This window comes from Oratosquilla oratoria, chromosome 37 (assembly GCF_046742065.1).
Source record: "Oratosquilla oratoria isolate Oo_2021 chromosome 37, ASM4674206v1, whole genome shotgun sequence".
In the NCBI taxonomy this organism is placed as follows: Eukaryota; Metazoa; Arthropoda; class Malacostraca; order Stomatopoda; family Squillidae; genus Oratosquilla; species Oratosquilla oratoria.
In genome coordinates this window covers 5,202,044-5,226,315 of record NC_134813.1, presented here as the reverse complement: position 1 = coordinate 5,226,315, position 24,272 = coordinate 5,202,044, and positions in this window count along the sequence as shown.

Sequence of the window (24,272 nt, the reverse complement as noted above, 5' to 3'; positions counted from 1 at the left end):
TGATGGGATATATAAAGCATCTTTCATAATCATTTCTTTTGGCTTCCCAGTAATATCATTAAGCACTACACTGGCATCACCTTTGCCTAACACAGTCCCAATTTGCTTGCTACCATCTGCTAGTTGTTGTTGTTGTTGTCGTTCCCTAGACTGTCTGTCCGAGCAGTCCCGTCTCCCCAAGGAATGCCATAGCCGAAATTGGGTTTTCCCACAAATCCTTTATAGAGCGTATGTTGTGTTGTTTGCGTGCATGATTGTGTATAATGCAGTCTTCCATTATGTGTTGTATGGTATGGGGTGAAGTGTTACATCTTGGGCAGCTGTTCACAATGCGGTCATCCAGCCTCTTCTGGTAGCTTAGAAGTGCTGGGTGGTGACCGCACCGCAGTCTGGCCAAGTGGACTCTGTCCTTTCATGGGAGAGAGGATTCAGAAGGGTGGATATCAGGGGGTCTGGCATGCAGCAGTGTGTTGTCTTTCAGTGTGTTAATGGAGCGGTGAGTGATATGATTATGAATATGTTTCCGGAGGCTGGTATTTGGTGGTTGTGGAGGAAGAGAAGAGAGTATCTGTGCGTGATAAAGATCTTTGGGTGTTGTTTTAATGTTTCTTGGTGTGTGTGGGTGTTCTGCTATGTAGTGTAGTGGGTGTAATGTGTTTGTGGTGGCTGCGGCAAGTGTTTGTGTGCCTCTCATGTCGAGGTGGTCCTTAACTTTGAGGACTTTCGTTTCATGATGTAAATGGTCTGTAGGTGTTGTATTTGTGCAGCCTGTAATTGTTTTTAGGGCTTTGGAGCTGCAGCGTCTACGTCGTGGGACCACCCCCCAACCCCAAGAGTTGGGGGCCAAACGGCAGCAACTACCCCTGGCCACCAGCTCTACGCAGGTGGCACCGATCCCCAAGAGGAGCTACGCCTACCTTGGGGAGTACCATCTGCTAGTTGCATCACTTGCTTGTCTGGTTCAAAGTTTTTGTTCAATCTAATAAACCTAGATTTATCAGTTATAATGTGTACTGATGCACCACTGTCTACCAGTAATGTGCTGGTACCTGCCTTAATTCTAGTTGATCGAGTGCTGGTCTGGAATACGAAGCTGTGAGTGCCGTCTCCTTTGTCGCTGCTGTCTCCTCCGGTTGTTCCATTTCCCTCACCGCTCACTGTGTGTGCTGTGGTTGCATTCTTCCTTCTGCACTGGTGTGTGTTGTGGGTATTAGATCTGCACAGACTGCACCACTTGCTAGGTTTCTTCTGGTCACCACTAGTTCGCCTGAGGCATTGATAGGCCTTGTGGCCTGGCCTGCCACACTCAAAGCATTTTATCATATACCTGCCTCTGTCACTGTTTGCATTCATCATGTTTTCTTCTTTGCTTGAGCTTTTCAACTTTCCTGATTCTTCATAGCTCATGAGTGCCTTCTTGAATTCTTGAAAAGTAATTTGTTTTTCTCGTTGCTCCACCACCGTGCTGAGTGTGTCATATGCTGTAGGGAGTCCACTGAGTACCATAGCAATAAGCATGCTCTCACTTATATTTTCTTCTGCTTTCTTCAGTGGCGCTACAGCTGCTTCTGCTCTTATTATATAGTCTATCAACTCCTCATCACCAGCTAATCTGAGTGTCGTCAACTTCTTGTACAGAGAAATCACCCTTGGTTTACTTGCACCCAGATAATAATTTCTTAAAATATCTAATGCTTCCTTGCCTTTGTCCGTTGCATCTCTAAGAATAAGGGCTATACTTCTATCATCCAGCAGTTGAATCAGCTCGGCATATACTTCCTTATTCTTGTCTGCACTCGGTGATGTCTTCGTCAAAACGCTGTCCAGTTTCTTGGTAGACAGGTAACCTTGAAATTTCGCTTCCCACACCTCGTATTTATCCCCATCACCGCCGAAAACGAGCCTGTGCCTGGGCCCATAACCTGTTGCGGCTGAAGTCATCCTGATGGGGTAATACAGGCATACAATAGAGGGGGTGATGAACACAACCGGCTGCTGGATGATGTTTTTGTATATTTCTCACTTCCCGAATGAACAGCATTATTGGGTATTAACAAAACAAAACAAAACTGAAGTCAATGATGCGTACAGTTACACATCCAAAATGTACATAATATTTTCTACACCATAACAAAATAATTACAAACTCCATAAACAAAATACGAACACACTTCTTTTTATAACTGAACACTGATACAAGTGATGAAAGTTTGTCATCCTCCGGGCATTCGGGGTCCAGGTTTTCGAGGTTCGACTGTATGTATATATATATATATATATATATATATATATATATATATATATATATATATATATATATATATATATATATATCTCATTCATGCCATGTCCCTTAATAATGTGTGTTATTAGTAAGGTATTTCTATATGAACATTTTATGAAATATTGTATTATATTTTTATTTCCTAAAAAAAGAACTTCTGTCTCTCTCTCTCTCACTCTAATTCTCTCTTTAAATATAAATATATATATACATATATATATATATATATATATATATATATATACATACATATATATACATATATCCCTTGCAAGTGGCAGTTGCCGACAAGTTTTACGAGTTAAACACCATATGAGGACGGAGCCTTTATTTGTACGACGTTTCGCTTATTACAGCTTTTTCAAGTACTGAATTCTGAATCTCTAGGAAAGACCACTCGCTTGCGCGGGATCGGGTTTTGTGGGAGGGGAAGAATGTCTGTAAGAAAATGAAAAGATAGTTGCGTATAAAAGAGGGCTATTGCCACCAGGCGATTTGCGAGCGATTAGGGGTTTATGTTTCTATGTCACGCAACCTGAATACACGAACACGTGAACACCGTTACGACATCAGGCATAATGTCACCACCAATGCATGTGTGACACATAGAAACAAGGAAAACCATCTTATGGACTGGAAGAATGCAGAGCTGCTGATACGAGAACCAGACAAAATCCGCAGGAAGTGTTAAGAAGCACCAATCATTCAAGGAACGAACACTATTGAACAAAACAGGGGCATGTTCAACATGTCGCCTCACATTATTCCCCTAATACCCATGGCCAGCAAAATTTTAAATATCTAAACCACCCTTTGTGAACATTTCGCCCACGGACGTTTGGGCCAGCATTCTCATCCTTTCCCAGTGTTCAATCCCCCCCCCTTCTCCTCCTCCTCCTACTCCTCTTCCTTCACCCCCCCTCTTTTCTCTCCCCGTTTCCTCCTTTCCCCTTATTTAATCTCAAGCATTTGTATCTCAACTTGTACTTGAAAAAGCTGTAATAAGAGAAACGTCAAACAAATAAAGGCTCCGTCCTCATATGGTGTTTAACTCGTCAAATATATATATATATATATATATATATATATATATATATATATATATATATATATATATATATAAATATATATATATATATATATATATATATATATATATATATAAATATATGGGGATTTATATATTTTTGGCCTAGAAAATATATATATCTCTCTCTATATCTATATATATATATATATATCTATATATATATATATATATATATATATGATATTAGTATAAATAAATATTTTTGCAAAAGGAATATACAATATTACAGGATAAATATAATTTTACTACATAAACATTATTATATAGTATATCATTACCACTGAAAATATTATAACTATTATTGATATTAATATTAAAGTGAATATGGAAAAATATGATAATAACAATAAGAGTAAAAATATAAATAAATTTATTATTAGCATTAGCATTATGATAACCATTATTATCCAAAATAATGTTACCAATAGTGACATTAATATAATTAATGCTAATGCTAATGAATTTGCTCATGTTAGGTAGTACTATAAATATATCAAATATTGGTCTCACTTGTTGCTTTCGAAGCTGCATCTTCAACAGTTGTGCATGCTTGTTGTTGTTGTTGTTGTTGTTGTTGTTGTTCCTCCTCAGTGGGTTCTGCATTTTGATCTGTATATATTTTATGTATAAATATGTTAAGGTAAAACTACAATTCTCAAAATCAATAAACACATATTAGTGATTGTATATATATATATATATATATATATGTATATATATATATATATATATATATATATATATATATATATAGTTTTATATATATATATATATATATTTACATATATATTAAACATGAGCTTTATAATAACAGCATAAAAATTCAGCAATAGGGCATAAGCACATCCATATGTTATAAAATAGATAATAATTACCACTTGTATTCTGCTTTTTATAATTTAAATCTGTGTATGCATGTGAATCATCCTCTATGGCATGCTTCAGAGAACCTGGAAATGGGATTTGTAACACATAATATAAAGAATTGAAGATAATAATTATTCAATTTATTGTGATTTTTCTTTTTTGTTAACTCATCAAATCCTGATTCCATATACTGTAGATAAGAAATTGCTACAGGCAATTCAGGTGCAGTCTTATAATCTATGCCAGGTTTAATATCTGTATCAGAATGATATTACAGATATTGATATTTGCAAGACATGCTATTATTATCACCATCAATATAAAACAAGCATTATTAACATCACCCATACTTAGTGAAGTTCTGAGGTCGATCCTCACAGTCGTAGTGGACTACCGCTGCTAAATATATCTCATACAATCAAGGTAAATGAAGCTACATACTACATTTTGAAGCCTGAGATGCCACCTTCCCATTGCTGTCTGTTGGTGTGATGGAGCTTGATATAGGAGGAATTGTTGCTACACCTGCACATACATGCAAAGGAAATTAGACATTACCTAAATATTGAAACAAAATTAAACATTCCTACTGTACTTATGCTTTGATTATCTAATAGCAAACCACTTAAATAACATTCTAACAATTCATTGTGTTCAATATATTCAAATAAACAACTTTAATACATAAAATTAAGATTCTGATCAGGTAATGCATTCTGGAGAAGTCTGGAGCTGGTTGTTCAATTTGTGTAGTTTTTTGGGGGAAATTGTCTACTGCATAGCCTGTAACTCCTGTTCAGATTTTTTAAATAATTGTGGGACCTGGATAACATTCAGCCATGCCATATATCTGCAAAGATGTATATAATAAGATTATCATGTACTATATAGAATATTACAAAAATATGTACTGAATCAAGAAAAGTGTATCATTACCTATTTACATTGCCATTAAGTAAAAAAAATAATAAAGTAGCTAAATTACTGTGTAATCCAAACTCTATTTACTTTCCACACTATGCTTTAATTGTCAATTCCTAAAAGACCTGTTTCAGCTCTCTCTTTTCTTGAATGTGACAAGGATTCAATGTGTCCTAAGGCCCCCATCAACCCTCCCTCTTGGATGGAGTGAGAAGGAAAGGGTTATGGGGGCCTGTACGGGGTTAGCGGTGCTCGATCGCCCCCCCAAAAATAATGTTAGATTCGCTCAAATTAGCCCAAAATACCCTGGAAAAAGCTCTAATAGTATAATATATATATATATATATATATATATATATATATATATATATATATATATATATATATATGTGTGAATAAATTCGCTAGTGGACAGCGACATCAATCATACAATCTAAATAACCGTTGCGCAGAGGATTCGAACCACCGCCAGTAGACTCAAGAGAGTCCGCAGCACCCGCCTTAGACCACGCAACCATAGACGATCTAAATAATAATTGGTCTAAGGCGGGTGCTGCGGACTCTCTTGAGTCTACTGGCGGTGGTTCGAATCCTCTGCGCGACGGTTATTTAGATTGTATATATATATACATATATATATATATATATATATATATATATATATATATATGTGTGTGTGTGTATGTATATATATATATATATATATATATATATATAGGTAAAATTTTACTTTCGACCATTGTTAGAATATAGCAATACAAAATTAAATAGTAATTTTGTAAATCAAAATGTATTTTGTGTGCGGAAATGAAAACAAAAAAAAATTGCAAAACAGATTTCTTAAGTAAAGAAGTCGTGTACTACGAATGGTACGCCATGTTTGTTATGGTAGATTCCGACGTCGGAGAAATGAAAGGACGATAAATTTGTCTAAGCTAAAGTAAACTAACCTAACCTAACCGGTAAAATTTTACTTTCGACCATTGGAGGAATATAGCCATACAAAAGCTAAGAGTGGTTGAAAAGCCCGCCAACGTCTCTCACGACGACGACGACGACGACGACCAGCCGGATATCTAATTTGCAGGTAATGATTTATTAAACACAGGTTAGATTAGGTTAGTTTAGGTTAGGTTAGTTTAGACAAATTTATCGTCCTTTCACTTCTCCGACGTCGGCATCTACCATAACAAACCTGGCGTACCATTCGTCGTACACGACTTCGTTACTTTAAGAAATCTGTTTTAGCAACTTTTTTATTTTCATTTCCGCACACAAAATTGCATATATCGTTCATACATTTTAATTTACAAAATTACTGTTTAATTTTGTATTGCTATATTCCAACAATGGTCGAAAGTAAAATTTTACATATATATATATATATATATATATATATATATGTGCCGTTACGAGAGGTAACGGGGCTTTTTTATATGTCCGTGTATCCCCATGTTTACATATCTTTTTGTCGTAAGGCTCGTTTCCCCTCGGAAGAGGTTTCAAGTTTGTTTTTTCTAATGCTATAATTTAAGTATGTTGCGAGCAGAAGCTTCGTCTGCTTAAGAACACTATCGTTGTAAGTTGTCTGCAAGCTGTGCTGCAAGATAGCATCTCATTATTTGTACAATGTTCACTTTAAGAATTAGACTTAAGAAGGTGTGTAAGAACCGGTTGCGGTGGTGTGATGTCACGTCACGCCTCCAGCCAGTGTGATTTGAAACGCCTTCAGTTGTATACCAGCTCCCTTCGCGGCCTACTCGGTGAGTTTTGAGCCGAATTTAGTTTTAGATCTGGTATATTGTTTCTTGTATGTCATAATGAATTTAGCCTTAAGCTGCTCGTATTTCATGTTCAGATTATTTGTAATTCTGTATAAAAGCTGTTAGTAACGAGCGTCGCTCTGGATTGTTTTACAGTTTTTCATCTACTACTTCTACTCTTCCTCCCAATTACTGTCTGCTGCCATGGTTTCAATGGCAGCATCTGTTGTGTGAAGATGAGAAAGTCGTGTTTTCTATTGCCAATAAACGTTAGCGACGAGCACTCCGTGGATCCTTAACCCCGCGTTGTTTACGTTACGTAATCCAGAAAAGAGGGCACTCGTTACGCTAACCCCCTATGCGTAGCAGAGTAATCTGTGAAGCCACAATGAAAAAACGATGGCCATTGGCGCTCTCTGCCAAGAAAATCGCTTTCGTGAAGAGGTGAATGAAAAGAGCCGCTGCGAAGGAGTTAAAAGTTAGCCATGCAGTATGCCAAGTCCATCTTGAGGATATGGCCAGACCACGCCCTGCACGCCGTTGCCACGTCTAGATTCCCCTCGTCGTCACCACATGAACTTGATGTGCCGCCTTCCTGGCATAAGTTGCGTGTGTATGCTTAAGTGTAATGGCGCAAGTTAAGTGTAGTGGCGCCAAAAGTGTAGTGATCTTGTGTCGTCTTAGTAATCGTATCGGCGCGCGAGTGTGATGTGGCAACAATGTATGGTTGCGGTTTCCAATGTTTACATAACAAACCTATCGTATTTATGTAAGCATGTGTTTTCCTTTGAAGGCAAGCTACCTTGCCTAAAATCCTGTCATATGTTAACATAAGCATGCGACTAATGTGCATTTTTAGATTGAACCAAATGTAGGGTTTAATCTGTTGTTGTCTACCTCAATAGTCGTATAGTTAGGAGTGTGGTAACGTACTCCGTGGTTTTCGATTAAGTTCGAGTTTTCCTTGTCTTCTTTATCATATTACTGTCTTGTCTCTCACTGTTTCTCTCGCTTGGCAATATGTCTTCCAACCACAGTATAGATGAAGGACCCGTCTCCGGTAGGGTCAGAGTCCTCACGGCTGAAGGGCAAGAGGCCTTTCAGAGAGCGTCTGATCAGCATGAAGAGAGGGTAAAGGCGAGTAGAGAAGGAGTACAAGCCTTATTGGAAGAACCGAATCATAGTCCTTGGTTGTATAAGGCCCATGCTGTGTACCAGGATACTGTAAAAAGGTATCTAGAATTCTTAATGCGTGAACGTACTTCAGAAAGTCTGGCTCGTGCTGAATCAGTGAAGCACGAAGACAGGGATTTTCAGGCATCTTTCCGTCAGGTAATCAGTAACTATGCTTCCTCTTCCTCAGTTGAAGTCACGGAAGAGGAACACCACACTGAACCGTTTTTACAAGATGACCCGAAGTCCAGTCAAGTTCCTTTATCCCTCGTCGACCACTCTGAGTTTTGTATGCCCCCTTCCACGAAGGGCAGTTCAAGAAGGTCGGTTAGGTCAGGTCATTCCAGTAGCACCAGTGTTAGTGTTGCAAGGAAGCAACGAGCCAAGGTGGAGACCGCTCGTATCAGAGTCAAGTTTGCCGAGCAGGAGGGTTGGCTTATGAAAGAGCAGGCTGAAATGCAGGCCAAGTTCAAAGTTATGACACAGCAAAAGGAGTTGGAAGAAGCCGAAGCCGAACTTAGGCATTTAGGAGCCGACGATGATTGGGAAACATGCAGTGACTGGGACCAATTAAATGGTACAGTCGCTACCCGCACCCAACTATATGTGGAGCAACAGGGTGGTATAGTTGAAGTTTCCGCTAGTCAGAAGGATCCGGTAGGCTTGAATCCTGAAAGCCCTGTTTTCAAGCCCTGTTCTGATTTCAGAGTTAACTCACAGCCTGCTAACAATGTTCCATTCAGTTTTGAACCTCGTATCGAAAAAGTAAAGGTGAGGTCTGTGCAACCTGCGCAGCAACCTGTTGCTAACCATGTTTCTTATGCGTCACCACCTGTAGTAAAACCTCCCCGGAGTGCATCTCCTAGATTGGGGACAACCTCCAATTCTGCTGATTTGAGCAAGTTCTTCTTGCGGAAGGATTTACTTCTTAGCAGGCTGTCTACGTTTGATGATACTGCGGAAGACTATGCTGTTTGGAAGGAGAGTTTCAAGGAAGTCGTGCAAGAGCTAGGCACCTCATGTAAGGAGGAAATAGACCTGTTAGTTAAGTACCTAGGTCCTGAGTCTAAAGAATGGGCCCGTACAACTAGAAACTCAAATGCCAAGAATCCAACCCTGGCGTGCAGTAGAATTTGGGAGCGCTTGGATGACAGGTTTGCTGCCCCTTCGATCATTGAGACTTCAATTAAAAAGAAGCTCGCCAACTTCTCTAGGATTTCACCTAGAGACACCTTAAGGTTATACGACCTGTGTGACATTCTGTACCAGATAGAAGCCTTGAAGGCTAACCCTGTATACAGTACACTGTTTGCATATTATGACGCCTCGTCAGGCATCAATCCCATTGTCGCAAAACTTCCACCCTGTATACAGAGAGCGTGGACTGGCAGAGCCATGAACTACAAGACTGCTCACGGTGTGCCGTACCCACCTTTCTCCTTCTTCATTGAGTTTGTGAAGGAGATGGCAAGGGTCGAGAATGATCCATGTTTCTCTTATCAAAGCCTTGGAGCCGATGGTTTTGTGAAACCAGAGAAGCCACCTCCCTCTAAGTTTCCTCAAGTGCGTGTGAAGAAGACTGACACCATGTTGTCCAGTGGCAGTAAGTCGACCACGGGCGCTGACAGGTCTGTTGGCGCCGCTAGTCCTACCGAGCAAAGAAAGGCAGAAAAGGGAGATTTTTGCGTCTACCATGATGCCTACGTACACCATTTGGATTTCTGCAGGGCTTTTCGCACCATGTCAGTGAGCGAGAGGAAGGTTTTCTTAAACGATAAAGGAGTGTGCAACAGATGTTGCAAAGGTAGCCATCCTCCTTCCAGCTGCAAAGAGAGAACTTTCTGCAAACTCTGTAAGGCCCATACTCATGTGACTGCCTTACATCACGATGAACCCAGGTCGAAGAGGAGTTCGACTCAAGCGTTTACACAGCATGGAAGGGAGGTTGCTCAAGATAAAACACCTCGCTCCCCTGTAGTCAATCAAGTGCCGCTTCCAAATGTTCTTACCCCCGTAGTAAAGACTCAGGGAGGGGAGGATGCTGCGGTCAATTCCAAATGTACCTTGATATGCAGTAACCCCACTTCCACGAGTAAGTCCTGCGCCAAGACCTTCTTGGTAAAGGTCTATCCTGAAAGTAAGCCAGAGCTCGGAGTGTGGTGTTATGCCATCCTAGACGATCAGTGCAATTGCTCTTTAGCAAGGTCTGAGTTTTTCGATTTGTTTGACAAGCTGAGCAAACGGGTTTCATATCGTCTAGCTACCTGTGCAGGTGTAACGGGCGCTTCTGGGCGCACCACCAAAAATTACACCATCGTGTCTTGGCATAACTCACAAGAGGTGCATATCCCTCAGTTAGTGGAATGCGACAGCATTCCCAATGTAAGAGAAGAGATACCCACCCCCGCCATAGCTCGTGGTTATCCCCATCTGTCCGATCTGGCCGAATGTATTCCACCTCTGGTTCCTGAAGCTGAGATTCTACTCATCATTGGTCGAGATGTGCCTTCAGCTCATTACATTTTTGACCAGAGAATTGGACCTGTCAATGCCCCTCTAGCTCAACAGACCAGTCTGGGTTGGGCAATCATTGGGGAAGTGTGTCTCCATGGCACTTGTAGGCCTCCTGTCATTAGCAGTTTCAAAACATCCTTTGTACATGATAGACGTCCCTCTATAGTCGCACCATGTGGTAACCAGATTCATGTTTCTGAAGTAAAGGATGATTTGTTCAAGGTAACCAAAGATGATGACAAGGCTGCCCTGTCGATTGAAGACAGGAAGTTCTTGGATGTTATGAACTCAGAGTTCCGCAAGGATCAAAGTGGTCATTGGGTCGCGCCACTGCCTTTCCGTCCCAATGTTGTAGCCACCAGTAATAATAGAGACTTTGTGTGGCACCGCACACTGTCTCTCCATCGTAGCCTCAGCACAAAGCCTGAAAAACGTCAGCATATGATGGCCTTCATGCAAAAGATGTTAGATCGTGGGCATGCTGAGGTTGCACCACCATTGAAGTCTGATCAGAAGTGCTGGTATCTTCCATTGTTTGGGGTGTACCACCCTAAGAAACCTGACAAGATCAGGGTTGTGTTCGACTCTTCTGCCAAATCCAGAGAGTTCTCCCTAAATGATATGCTGATGTCAGGTCCTGATATGACGAACAGCATTCTCGGGATTCTTCTACGTTTCCGTCAGGAAGCTGTAGCAGTGGCAGCTGATGTAGAACAGATGTTCTACAATTTCAAAGTGAAGACTGAGCAAAGAGATTACCTCAGATTCTTCTGGTACAAGGATAATGACCCTGACAAAAGGTTGATTAAGTATAGGATGACTGTTCACGTTTTTGGGAACACGCCATCTCCCGCCATTGCCACCTATGGCTTGCGTAAGTCTGTAGAAGATGCCTCTCCTGAAGTTCGCTATTTCATAGAGAACAATTTCTACGTGGATGATGGGTTGGCATCTCTGCCAGATGCAGAGACTGCTTACAAGTTAATCCAAGACTCTAAGTCAGCACTCCAAGAAGGAGGACGCCTGCGCTTGCACAAGATCACTTCCAACAGTAAGGAAGTGCTGGAAAAGTTTGCCACCAGTGAGCTGGCTGATAACCTTCAGGAGCTGAACCTAACTTCTGACTCTATGCCTATGCAGTCTAGCCTGGGCCTCTTATGGGACATCCAAAGAGACGTTTTCGTCTATAAGTTCATGGATTCAGACAAGCCTTCGACAAAAAGAGGGATACTGTCTGTTGTAAATAGTCTGTTTGACCCCATGGGATTCTTAGCTCCAGTAATAATAGTGGGAAAACTACTCCTAAGAGAGATAACCAATCTAAAGTGTGGTTGGGATGAACCCATACCAGCTAAGATCCATACCAAATGGTCCAGATGGCTAACGTCCTTAAGGGACCTCAAGGACATAAGCATCAATCGTCAGTTTGCTTGTATTTCTTTGTCTCAAGCTCACAGGATAGAGCTTCATACCTTTTCAGATGCTTCCAGAGTAGCAGTAGGAGCTGTATCATATCTTAAGGTTTTCAGTGATACCAAAAGCTACCAGGTGTGTTTTGTGAGGGGACAAGCGAAAGTAGCTCCCAACCATGGTCATACTATTCCCAGGTTAGAGTTGTGTGCTGCAGTGATGGCAGTTAATCTCAGCAATTCCATCTCGGATTGCTTGGACAAACCCTTAGACGCAAGGCATTTCTATTCTGACAGCATGATTGTCTTGGGCTATATTCATAATGAAAGGCGTAGATTTCATGTCTACGTGAGTAACAGAGTAGACCACATTAGGTCGTCCACCGAACCTAACCAATGGCATTATGTACCTACAGATTGTTATCCAGCAGACCTGGCTACCCGTGGTCTTGAAATAACCGACCTAAATCAGAGTGATTGGTTGTCAGGTCCCTCAAGCTTATTTGAGGATGTTGTATCCACCAGTGGAAGTTTTCCTCTTGTAAGCCCTGAGACAGATAAAGAAGTAAAGGTATCAGACTACACAATTGAGTCTGAACCCCTTGTTAGTGCAAACAAAAGCAATGTAGAGCCTGCAATTGCGTCATTAGCTCAGAGGTTCTCTAATTTCTCCTGTTGGAGGAGACTTGTAAGAGCGGTAGCTCTCCTTAAGCATATAGCCCGTTCTTTCAAACAAGGTAACAAGTGTTGTTCAGGTTGGCATATGTGCAACAAACATAAGTCACCCGATCAACTAGAAGATGCAGCTGATTTCATTGTTCAGACATACCAAAAGGATTATTTCTCGTCTGCCATGACTAAATTGCAAGGTGAAGTTTGTTTACCTCCTTCCAGTCCCATTGCATCTCTGTCTCCTTATTTAGACCAGAAGGGCCTACTTCGTGTAGGAGGCAGGTTGAGTCAAGGCGGTGATGTACTGGGTATGCTTGCAAGGCCTATTATTATTCCAAAGGAATCCCATTTAGGCTTGTTGTTGATCCGTCACTACCATGAGACAGTGCACCACCAAGGGAGAGTGATTACAGAAGGAGCCGTCCGTACAGGTGGTTTCTGGATTTTGGGAGGGAAACGTACCATTTCTAAGGTCATTTCCAAATGCGTCACCTGTAAAAGGGTAAGAGGTAAGGTGTGTGTTCAGAAGATGGGAGACTTACCCGTCGATAGACTTACTCCCAATCCGCCATTTTCCTATGTAGGAGTTGACCTTTTTGGCCCCTGGCATATAAAAACTCGGCGCACTAGAAGTTCCTTCCTCGAAAGTAAAAGATGGGGCGTTCTGTTCACCTGTCTTGTTTCCAGAGCTATCCACATAGAGACTGTAGAAGAATTGAGTACTTCTTCCTTCATTAATGCCTTAAAGAGATTCATCTGTATTCGTGGCCCAGTTAAGATGATGCGTTCTGACAGAGGCACGAACTTTGTAGGTGCTGTCAAAGCACTGAACTTGCTTGCCATTACCGATGAAGGTGGTGATGTCAATAGTTTCTTGTCAAGTCAAGGTTGCACTTGGTTGTTTAACCCTCCTCATGCTTCTCACATGGGTGGAGCATGGGAGCGTATGGTGGGGATAGTCCGCAACATCATGAATGTGATACTGACTAACCATCACCCCAAGGCATTAACACATGAGGTGTTAGTAACCTTCTTTGCAGAAGTATGTAAGATCGTGAATTCCAGACCTTTAGTTCCTGTTTCCTCGGACCCTAGTAGTCCTTTCATTTTGTCTCCGTCCATCCTTCTCACTCAGAAAACTGATATTCCTGTAACTCTTCCTGAAGAGATAGATATTAAGGCAGTATACAAATCTCAATGGAAGCATGTCCATCACCTTGCTGAGGAATTCTGGAAGAGATGGAAGAAAGAGTATCTTTCCTCTTTGCAACCCAGAAGAAAGTGGGTCAATTCCTCTCCAAATGTAAAGGTGGATGATGTAGTGTTGGTAAAAAATCAAGAGTGTCCCCAAGGACAGTGGCCCTTGGGTATTGTAAACAAAGTATTCCCTGGCAAGGATGATTTAGTCAGGAAGGTCCAAGTAAGAGTTGTGGTAAACAACAAAGCCCATGAATATGTAAGACCCATTTCTGAGCTTGTGTTGCTAGGTCAATAGATTTGGTAATTTTTCCCCCTAGAAAATTAGGAAGGGAGTGTGCCGTTACGAGAGGTAACGGGGCTTTTTTATATGTCCGTGTATCCCCATGTTTACATATCTTTTTGTCGTAAGGCTCGTTTCCCCTCGGAAGAGGTTTCAAGTTTGTTTTTTCTAATGCTTTAATTTAAGTATGTTGCGAGCAGAAGCTTCGTCTGCTTAAGAACACTATCGTTGTAAGTTGTCTGCAAGCTGTGCTGCAAGATAGCATCTCATTATTTGTACAATGTTCACTTTAAGAATTAGACTTAAGAAGGTGTGTAAGAACCGGTTGCGGTGGTGTGATGTCACGTCACGCCTCCAGCCAGTGTGATTTGAAACGCCTTCAGTTGTATACCCGCTCCCTTCGCGGCCTACTCGGTGAGTTTTGAGCCGAATTTAGTTTTAGATCTGGTATATTGTTTCTTGTATGTCATAATGAATTTAGCCTTAAGCTGCTCGTATTTCATGTTCAGATTATTTGTAATTCTGTATAAAAGCTGTTAGTAACGAGCGTCGCTCTGGATTGTTTTACAGTTTTTCATCTACTACTTCTACTCTTCCTCCCAATTACTGTCTGCTGCCATGGTTTCAATGGCAGCATCTGTTGTGTGAAGATGAGAAAGTCGTGTTTTCTATTGCCAATAAACGTTAGCGACGAGCACTCCGTGGATCCTTAACCCCGCGTTGTTTACGTTACGTAATCCAGAAAAGAGGGCACTCGTTACGCTAACCCCCTATGCGTAGCAGAGTAATCTGTGAAGCCACAATATGCATCTATATATATATATATATATAGATAGATATATATATATATATATATATATATATATATATATATATATATATATATATAATGTATGATCCTTAAAAACAATATCTTATTGGCGACATGTTTGGGGAAAATATATTTCCTTCCTGTGTTAAATTAGATGACACATTATTACACCAAAAACACATGGTACAAATTACCTTGCTGTATCCTTTGGAAAAGCGTGAAATACATGGTTTTGTGTTATTTCTTTTCTGCTATGGCAGAGAACACATGGGTGCGACCTATTTTGAATAGATGCCGGGAGTTTAAAATGTAAACAAACAGACGATACTTGTGCATCAATACAGCCATCTAGCGGCCTGACACAGCACTATTGGCACGGACATCAAAACTCGTTGTTTTCCTATCTTCTGTATATGGTCTTTGGTCATAATATTCGCATTATTAAAAATAAAGTCACCACTGTATTAATCGTTTTCTCTTTCGCCCGTAAATTTTTGTAACCATAGAAAATATAATTAAGCCAGTTTACAGAGTATGGGGGTCACGCAGGCACAACTACAATAAATATAATCAAGACGCCGACGTCGTAATCCTCGCGTACCCGCTTGCTCCTCATGACGCCTACGTAAACGTCACCGTATGGAAGGTGGTTAATGGAAGTAAAAATGGACAATTTATAGTTTCACATAACCTTAGAATTTGATATGTGGCTTATGTGTTTCTGGTGAGAAATGTTGTGTAGTAGACAAGCTAGGAAACATGGGAAGGACACACAAGATGCTTCCTAACCTGGTTATGAAGCATCTTGTGTGTCCTTCCCATGTTTCCTAGCTTGTCTACTACTTTATGTATGTATATATATCCACCTATGTCTCTTTAACTGTATATTCCCTGATAATGTCTTAAGTTGACGAAAACGTTTGGACTAAGTTTCGTATTTCCCAGTGGCTTTTTTCTGCAAAACACACACATACACACACACACTTCAGCGAATGGACGGCTTGGATGACGTTCTGAAGAAAACTGAAGTCTGTGGATCCCAACGCAAAGAGAAGTGCCTAGTGTTTTTACAGGGTGGGGGGAAATTGCTCGTGGAGTAGTGGGAAAGTAGGGAAAGAGGAAAAGGGGAGGGATTACTGAGGGAAATGGAAGGAAATGAGGAGGGAGTAGACTTGGCCCAGCCAGACAAGCGAAAGGTAAACAAAAGACTGAGTGAGGATGAAATGTCTAATAAAAATGTAAAGATTAGAAGTATAGAGAGGACCAATACAGTAGAAAGTGACGAGAATATGTTCCAGGGATTTAAAGAGGGTGGGGGGGACACAACCCCCCCTCCCCCCCGACTGATAAGACTAGAGGAGAGAGTTGATAAGGTGATCGAGGACTTGGAACGTAAGTTAGGTAATGTTGACTCCATCTTCCAGAGAATTGAAAGGTTGGAACAACTAGAGAAGGATAACAGAAACTTAACTGAAGAAATAGAGGACCTAAAAAGACAGTTAGGAAATGTAAAGGAGGAGAATGAGAAATTGAAGAAGAATAGTAATGAAAACAGAGAGAAAATAGCTAAAGAAGCTAAAAATTGGAGAACAACCCAAGAAGGGAATAAGGTTTCATTCACTGACATAGTCAAACAGCAATTGAAAGAACATAATGAAGACTCAGTTATTAAAGTGATGCGACAGAAGGAGAATATAGTAAGAGAATTAGCTGACAAAAAGAAATGTATAATTATATTAGGAATGGAAGAGAAACATAACCCAGATAGAACCGCAAGAATCAAAGAGGAAAATGAAAGAGTAAGCAGTTTATTAAAATTAGTCCAGGAAGATGAACCAGAAATTATAAAGGAAATTGAGGAAAAATTCAGACTCGGAAAATATAGTACAGATAAGACCAGACCAATTAAGATTAAATTCAGGTCACAAACAACGGCAGAGAAAATTCTATCCAAAACAGGGAAACTAGCAACAAATGATCAATATAAAAAGGTATGGATAAAAAGAGAAATGAATAAGGAGGAAAGAGAGGCAGAAAAGCAGAAAAGAATTGAAGCTAAGGCAAAAAACGAGGAAAGAACGAAGTCAGAGAAAGAGAGATTCTATTGGAGAGTAGTGAACATGAAAATAAAGCAGTTCGACATACTAAAGAAAAACATAAGGGAAACAGAGAACACAATGGAAATGGCAAAAAACTAAGAGCGTCTTACACAAATATAGATGGATTGATAACAGGATTGAATGAACTGAATGATTATTTGAAAGAAAAAGAACCAGACATAATGGGAATTGTAGAAACAAAATTAAAAGGCCCACTACCACCCAACAGTGTAGGACATGATGCATACAATTATTGGATTAGAAACAGAGAGAAAAAACAAGGGGGTGGAGTTATGTTCCTGACTAAGAAGGATATAAACGTGAAAGGTGTCATATATGGAAAGAATACAGTAGAGATGATTATGATAGAAGTGGAAGACAGAGATAAGAAGAGCAGAAAATTTGTGATCAATTATGTGCCTCCGAAAACAGCCTCATGGGAGGAGAGTGAACATAAAAGTATGTTAGAGGACACAAAGATAGCATTAACTAAAATAATGGAAGACGGAGGAAGAATAGTTATGATGGGCGACTTTAATTGCAAAGAAATCTGCTGGGAAGAAATGACAGTAAAGAGTGGTGATGACTCATGGGGAAATGCTCTACTTGAGATGATTACTGACCATTCAATGACACAATGGATACAAGAGAACACTAGGTATAGAAATGAAGAAGAACCATCAAGGCTAGACTTAATAATTACATCTGAACCTAGAATAGTGGACAAGATTGAATATAAAACACCAATAGGTAAAAGTGACCACATATTGATTGAACTGGAACTTAATGAAGAAAAATATATGAAAAGAAATGAACAATATAGAAAAGGAAGATTGATGTATGAAAAAACAAACTTTGATAAAATAAGAGAATTCTTCCAACAAGAAAACTGGGAAGAAATATACAAAGAAGAAACATCAGTGGAAGAGAAATGGAATATTTTGACAAAAAATTACAAAAAAGGAGTGGAAAAGTATGTCCCAAGACAAAAACAAGAAAAAGAATATGTAAAATGCTGGTACAACAAAAGTTGTAGGTAGTTAAAAGACAAAAGAGACAAAGCCTGGACCAGATGGAAAAAAGACAGAAGACCTGAAAAATGGAAAATATATACTGGTTATAGAAATGAATATGTACAAAAGTGCAGAGAGGAAAAAAGAAAATATGAAAAAGATGTTATAGAAAAGTGTAAAGATCAACCAAAACTATTCTACAGATTTGTAAACAATAAACTGAAAAACAAACAAGACTTGGAGAAATTAAGACAAGGAGGAGTTGAATACACTGAGGAAATGGAAATGGCAGAAATTATGAACAAACATTTTAAATCAGTGTTTACAAGGGAAAATATACAACCTGAAGAGATTGAGTGGAAAGAAAAAGTCCCCCCTATGGAAGAAATAGAAGTAACAAAGAATGAAATATTGACACACTTGGGTAATTTTGATGTCAGAAAATCGCATGGGCCAGATGAAATAGCAAACTGGATTCTGAAAGAATGCAGGAATGAACTGGCAGACAAAATACATAGCATAATAAGCAGTTCCTTAAAAGAAGGAAAAGTTCCAGAAGATTGGAAAAAAGCAAATATAGTACCTATATATAAAGGAGGAAATAAAGAAGAACCTACCAACTATAGACCAGTCTCTCTAACAAGTACAATAGCAAAAATTTGTGAAAGAATTATCAAAAGTAGATGGGTAAAATACTTGGAAAAAAACAACGTACTAAATCCAAGGCAATTTGGATTCAGACAAGGACGATCATGCGTCACCAATTTAATATGTTTCTATTCAAGGCTAATAGATATAATACAAGAAAGAGATGGATGGGCTGATTGTGCATTTCTAGACCTAAAAAAAGCTTTTGACAAAGTACCACATAAGAAGTTGCTTAAGAAATTAGAATATGAAGGAGGAATACAAGGTAAATTGCTAAATTGGATGGAAGACTTTTTGCAAGAAAGAAAAATGAGAGTAGTGATAAGAGATCAGCACTCAAAATGGAATGAAGTAATAAGCGGTATCCCGCAGGGAACAGTTCTGGCCCCAATAATGTTTGCTATATATATTAATGATATGGATGAAGGAATTGAAAGCTATATGAGCTTCTTTGCAGATGATGCAAAACTACTGAAAAGAGTGAAAACTGAAGAAGATTGTGAATCACTACAGAGAGATCTAAATAAAGTACAAGAATGGAGTAGGAAGTGGGAGATGGAGTTCAATACAAAAAAGTGTAGTATAATGGAATTTGGAAAAAGCAAAAACAGAATAACAGGATCATATAATTTGGGAGAAGAAGGAATAAAAAAAGTAGAAAATGAGAAGGACCTGGGAGTCATTGTTATGAATAATATGTCACCTGAGAAACATATAAATAAGATTTTTGGAGAAACTTATAATTTAATAAGAACAATCAAAGTGGCATTTACATACCTGGATGAAGAAATGGTGAGGAAAATCCTAATCACCCTGATAAGACCAAGATTGGAATATGCAGCAACGATATGGTCACCAAGTACAAAAAAATGTATAAAAAAACTTGAAAGAATACAAAGAGCAATCACAAAACTGGCACCAACACTCTCAAAACTATCATATGAAGAGAGACTAGCAAAAACTTAAACTACAGACACTAGAGCAAAGAAGAGAGAGAGGAGATTTGATAGCTATTTACAGAATCATGAAAGGCATAGAAATTACTGATAGAGAGAATCTGATAAAATGGGATGACAGAAATACAAGAGGACACGGAAAGAAAATAAAAAAAGATAGCTATAGAAGAGATTTGAAAAAGAACAGCTTTCCTCACAGAGTAATAGACAGTTGGAACAAGTTAGATGAGAAAGTGGTGTGTGCAAAAACAATACATGAATTTAAAAATAGTTTAGATAAAATGAGATATGAAGACGGGACCCCACGAGCATAGCTCCCCTTCCCGTAAAATACAACTAGGTAAATACAACTAGGTAAATACACACACTTCATCGAACGGACGACGTAGAGGATGTTCTGAAGAAAAAGTGAAATTTTCGTGGATCCCAAAGCAAAAGAAGTACCTATTGTATTTACAAGGGGGGGGGAATTGCTCGTGGTGTAGTGGGAAAGTGAGGAAAAAGGAGAAGGGGAGGGATTACTGAGGGAAATGGAAGGCAATGTGGAAGGGGAGGACTTGGTCCAAGAGGCCAGACGGCTTGTAAACAAACGCCGAACCGATGATTTGGATTTCGATGATGGAACTAACGAAAATGTAAAGATTAGAAACATAGATAGGAGCAGTACAATGGAAGGTGAGGATGATAATTTCCAGGGATTTAATGAAAGGGCGGCGGATACCAACCTCCCCCGACTGGCAAAACTGGAGGAAAAACTTGAACAAATGACTGAACATTGGGATATTAGGTTCGGTAAAATGTCAAAAATTGCAGAGCGAGTTGAAAAATTGGAAGAACTAGAGAAGGCGAACAAAAACTTAACTGATAAAATAGAAGAACTAAAAAGACAGTTAAGAGAAGTAAAAGAGGAGAATGAAGAATTAAAGATGAATAATAAAGAAAACAAAGAGGCCATAGCTAAAGAAGCTAAGGGTTGGAAGACAATCCAAGAAAACAGTAAAGTTGCATTAACTGATATAATTAAACAGCAAATGAAAGAACAAACTGAAGACTCAGTTATCAAAGTGATGAGACAGAAGGAGAATATTGTAAGGGACTTAGCATATAGAAAGAAATGTATAATTATATTATGAATGGAAGAGAAACATAACCCAGATAGAACCACAAGAATCTAAGAGGAAAATGAAAAAGTAAGCAGTTTACTACAATTAGTCAGGAAGATCAACCTGAAATAATGAAACAAATCGAAGAGAAGTTTATGCTCGGAAAGTATAGTACAGATAAGACCAGACCAATTAAGATTAAATTCAGGTCACAAACGACGGCAGAGAATATCTTATCCAAAACTGGGAAACTAGCAACAAGGGAACAACATAAAAAGGTATGGATAAAATGGGAAATAAATAAAGAAGAAAGAGAGGAAGAAAAAGAGAAAAGACTTGAAGCTAAGGACAAAAACGAGAAAAGAACAGAGTCAGAAAAAGAGAGATTCTATTGGAGAGTAGTGAATATGAAACTAAGGAAAGTCGACATACAAGAGAAAAACAAAAGGGAAACAGAGAACACAATGGAAGTGGCAGAAAACTAAGAGTGTCTTACACAAATATAGATGGATTAATAACAGGATTGAATGAGCTGAATGATTATTTGAAGGAAAAAGAACCAGACATAATGGGAATTGTAGAAACAAAATTAATAGGTCCACTACCACCCAACAGTGTAGGACATAATGCATATAATTATTGGATTAGAAACAGAGAGACAAAGCAAGAGGGTGGAGTTATGTTCCTGACTAAGAAGGATATAAACGTGAAGTGTGTCACATATGGAAAGCATACAGTAGAGATGATTGTGATGGAAGTGGAAGACAGAGATAAGAAGAGCAGAAAGTTTGTGATAAATTATGTGCCTCCAAAAGGAGCTCGTGCGAAGAGAGTGAACATAAAAGTATGTTAGAGGACACAAAGATAATATTAAATAAGATAATGGAAGATGGAGGAAGAATAGTTATGATGGGCGACTTTAATTGCAAAGAAATCTGCTGGGAAGAGATGACAGTAAAGGGTGGAGACGGCTCATGGGGAAACGCTCTACTTGAGATGGTTGCTGACAATACAATGACACAGTGGATACAGGAGACCACTAGGTATAGAAATGAGAAAGAACCATCGAGACTAGACCTAATAATTACACCTGAACCTAGAATAGTGGACAAGATTGAATATAAAACACCAATAGGTAAGAGTGACCACATATGTTGTTGTTGTTGTCGTTCCCTAGACTGTCTGTCCGAGCAGTCCCGTCTCCCCAAGGAAGGCCACAGCCGAAACTGGGTTTTCCCACAAATCCTTTATAGAGTGTATGTTGTGTTGTTTGCGTGCATGATTGTGTATAATGCAGTCTTCCATTATGTGTTGTATGGTATGGGGTGAAGTGTTACATCCTGGGCAGCTGTTCACAACATGGTCGTCCAGCCTCTTCTGGTAGCTTAGAAGTGCTGGGTGGTGACCGCATCGCAGTCTGGCCAAGTGGACTCTGTCCTTTCGTGGGAGAGAGGATTCAGAAGGGTGGGTATCAGGGGGTCTGGCATGCAGCAGTGTGTTGTCTTTCAGTGTGTTAATGGAGCGGTGAGTGATGTGATTATGAATATGTTTCCGGAGGCTGGTATTTGGTGGTTGTGGAGGAAGAGAAGAGAGTATCTGTGCGTAATAAAGGTCTTTGGGTGTAGTTTTAATGTTTCTTGGTGTGTGTGGGTGTTCTGCTATGTAGTGTAGCGGGTGTGATGTGTTTGTGGTGGCTGCAGCAAGTGTTTGTGTGCCTCTCATGTCGAGGTGGTCCTTGACTTTGAGGACTTTTGTTTCATGGTGTAAATGGTCTGTAGGTGTTGTATTTGTGCAGCCTGTAATTGTTTTTAGGGCTTTGTTTTGTATGATTTGAAGGGTGTTGTGGTGTGTCTCACTGAGATTAGGAGCCCATGCAGGACTCGCATAATTCATCACTGAGCGTATGCATTGTTTGTATATTGTTATATTAGTTTCTTTGTTTTGTCCAAATGTTGTTCCAGTGATTGACTTAAGTGCGTTAAGTCTAGGTGTGCATTTGTTTTTTATGTTTGTGAGGTGTTGTTTGAAAGACATGGATGTATCGTATGTTACACCAAGATTTTTCGGTGTGTTTGTGTGTGGTATTAGAGTGTTGTTGATGTAGAGATGAGGTATGTATTTGTGTTCTTTTGTCCAGTTGGTGAGAAGTGTTGCTGTAGATTTGGTTGGAGCTATTTTGAGTCTGTTTGTGATGAACCATGTGTTGAGTGTGTCAAGGTAAGGCTGGATTATTTCTGCAGCTTTGTCTGTGTTACGATGTGTGCATGTGATTGTTATGTCATCTGCGTAGGAAGAGATTTGTATTTCTGAGGTGTCTGGTGTGGGTAAGTCATGCATGTATAGATTAAATAATGTGGGGGATAGAACTGAGCCCTGTGGTACACCGTTCTTAATGTTTCTGATGTGCGATGATTGGCCATTATATGACACATGAGCATTCCTGCCTGCCAGATAATTGGCCAGCCATCTTTTGGTGTTATTGTGCATGTCTGTGTTATATATTTTATTTGTTAGGTTGTGGCGGGGGATAGCATCAAAAGCTTTACTAATGTCCAATGTTATAAGAAGTGTTCTGTGGAGGGGCCTATCTGAATTGATGCCATCTAAAATTCTTTGTGTGAGGTTTGTCAGAAGAGTGTTTGTGGAGTGTAGTGGCCTAAAACCGTGTTGTGAGTCAGCAAGGGGAATATATGGTGTGACAAGTTTAAGTATTAGGCGTTCAATGACTTTAGAGGGGGTGCAGAGAAGTGTGATTGGGCGGTGCGATGTTAGGATTGTTGGGTCTTTGTTCGGTTTTGGAATGGTGATTATTTTACCATGCTTCCAGATGTCAGGTATAGTGTTGTGTGAATAGCTGTAGTTTGCAATGTTTGTGAGTGCGTGTATACCTTGTGGTCCAATGTGTTTTAGGTGGATGTTGCTTATGTTATCAGGGCCACAGGCAGATGAGTGCTTGAGATTATGCATTATGAGTTTTGTCTGACTGTCTATGAAGGGTGTATAGTCTGAGTCTGTGGGGAAGTCTTTCTTACGTCGAATGGTGCGTCGGTCGTCAGGGTGAGATTTAAGATGGCTCGTTTGTGCAAAATGACGTATGAGTGCGTTTGCTTGTTGTCTGTTTGAGGGTAGATTATCTGTTGTTGTGATTATTGCTGCGTGAGAGCGTGTAGTGTTAGTGTTGGATAGTGTGATGCTGTTGGGTGTTTTGTACAATTTGCTGGTGTTTGTTTTGTGATCAAGTGTATTGATAAAGTTTTGCCAATTTTGTGTTTTTTGTTCATGTATTTTATTGGCAATCACAGTGTTTAGTGTTTGTATTTGGTCTGCTATGTTTTGAGGGATAGGTGTAGGGGTATCGTGTTTACGTGTGTCACGTTGTCTGATGAGGCCTTGGATTTCTGGTGTGAAGTTGGGGTTGTGTGATTTTCTGTTGCCTCTAGGGATGTATCTCTTGTCTGCGTTTTGTATG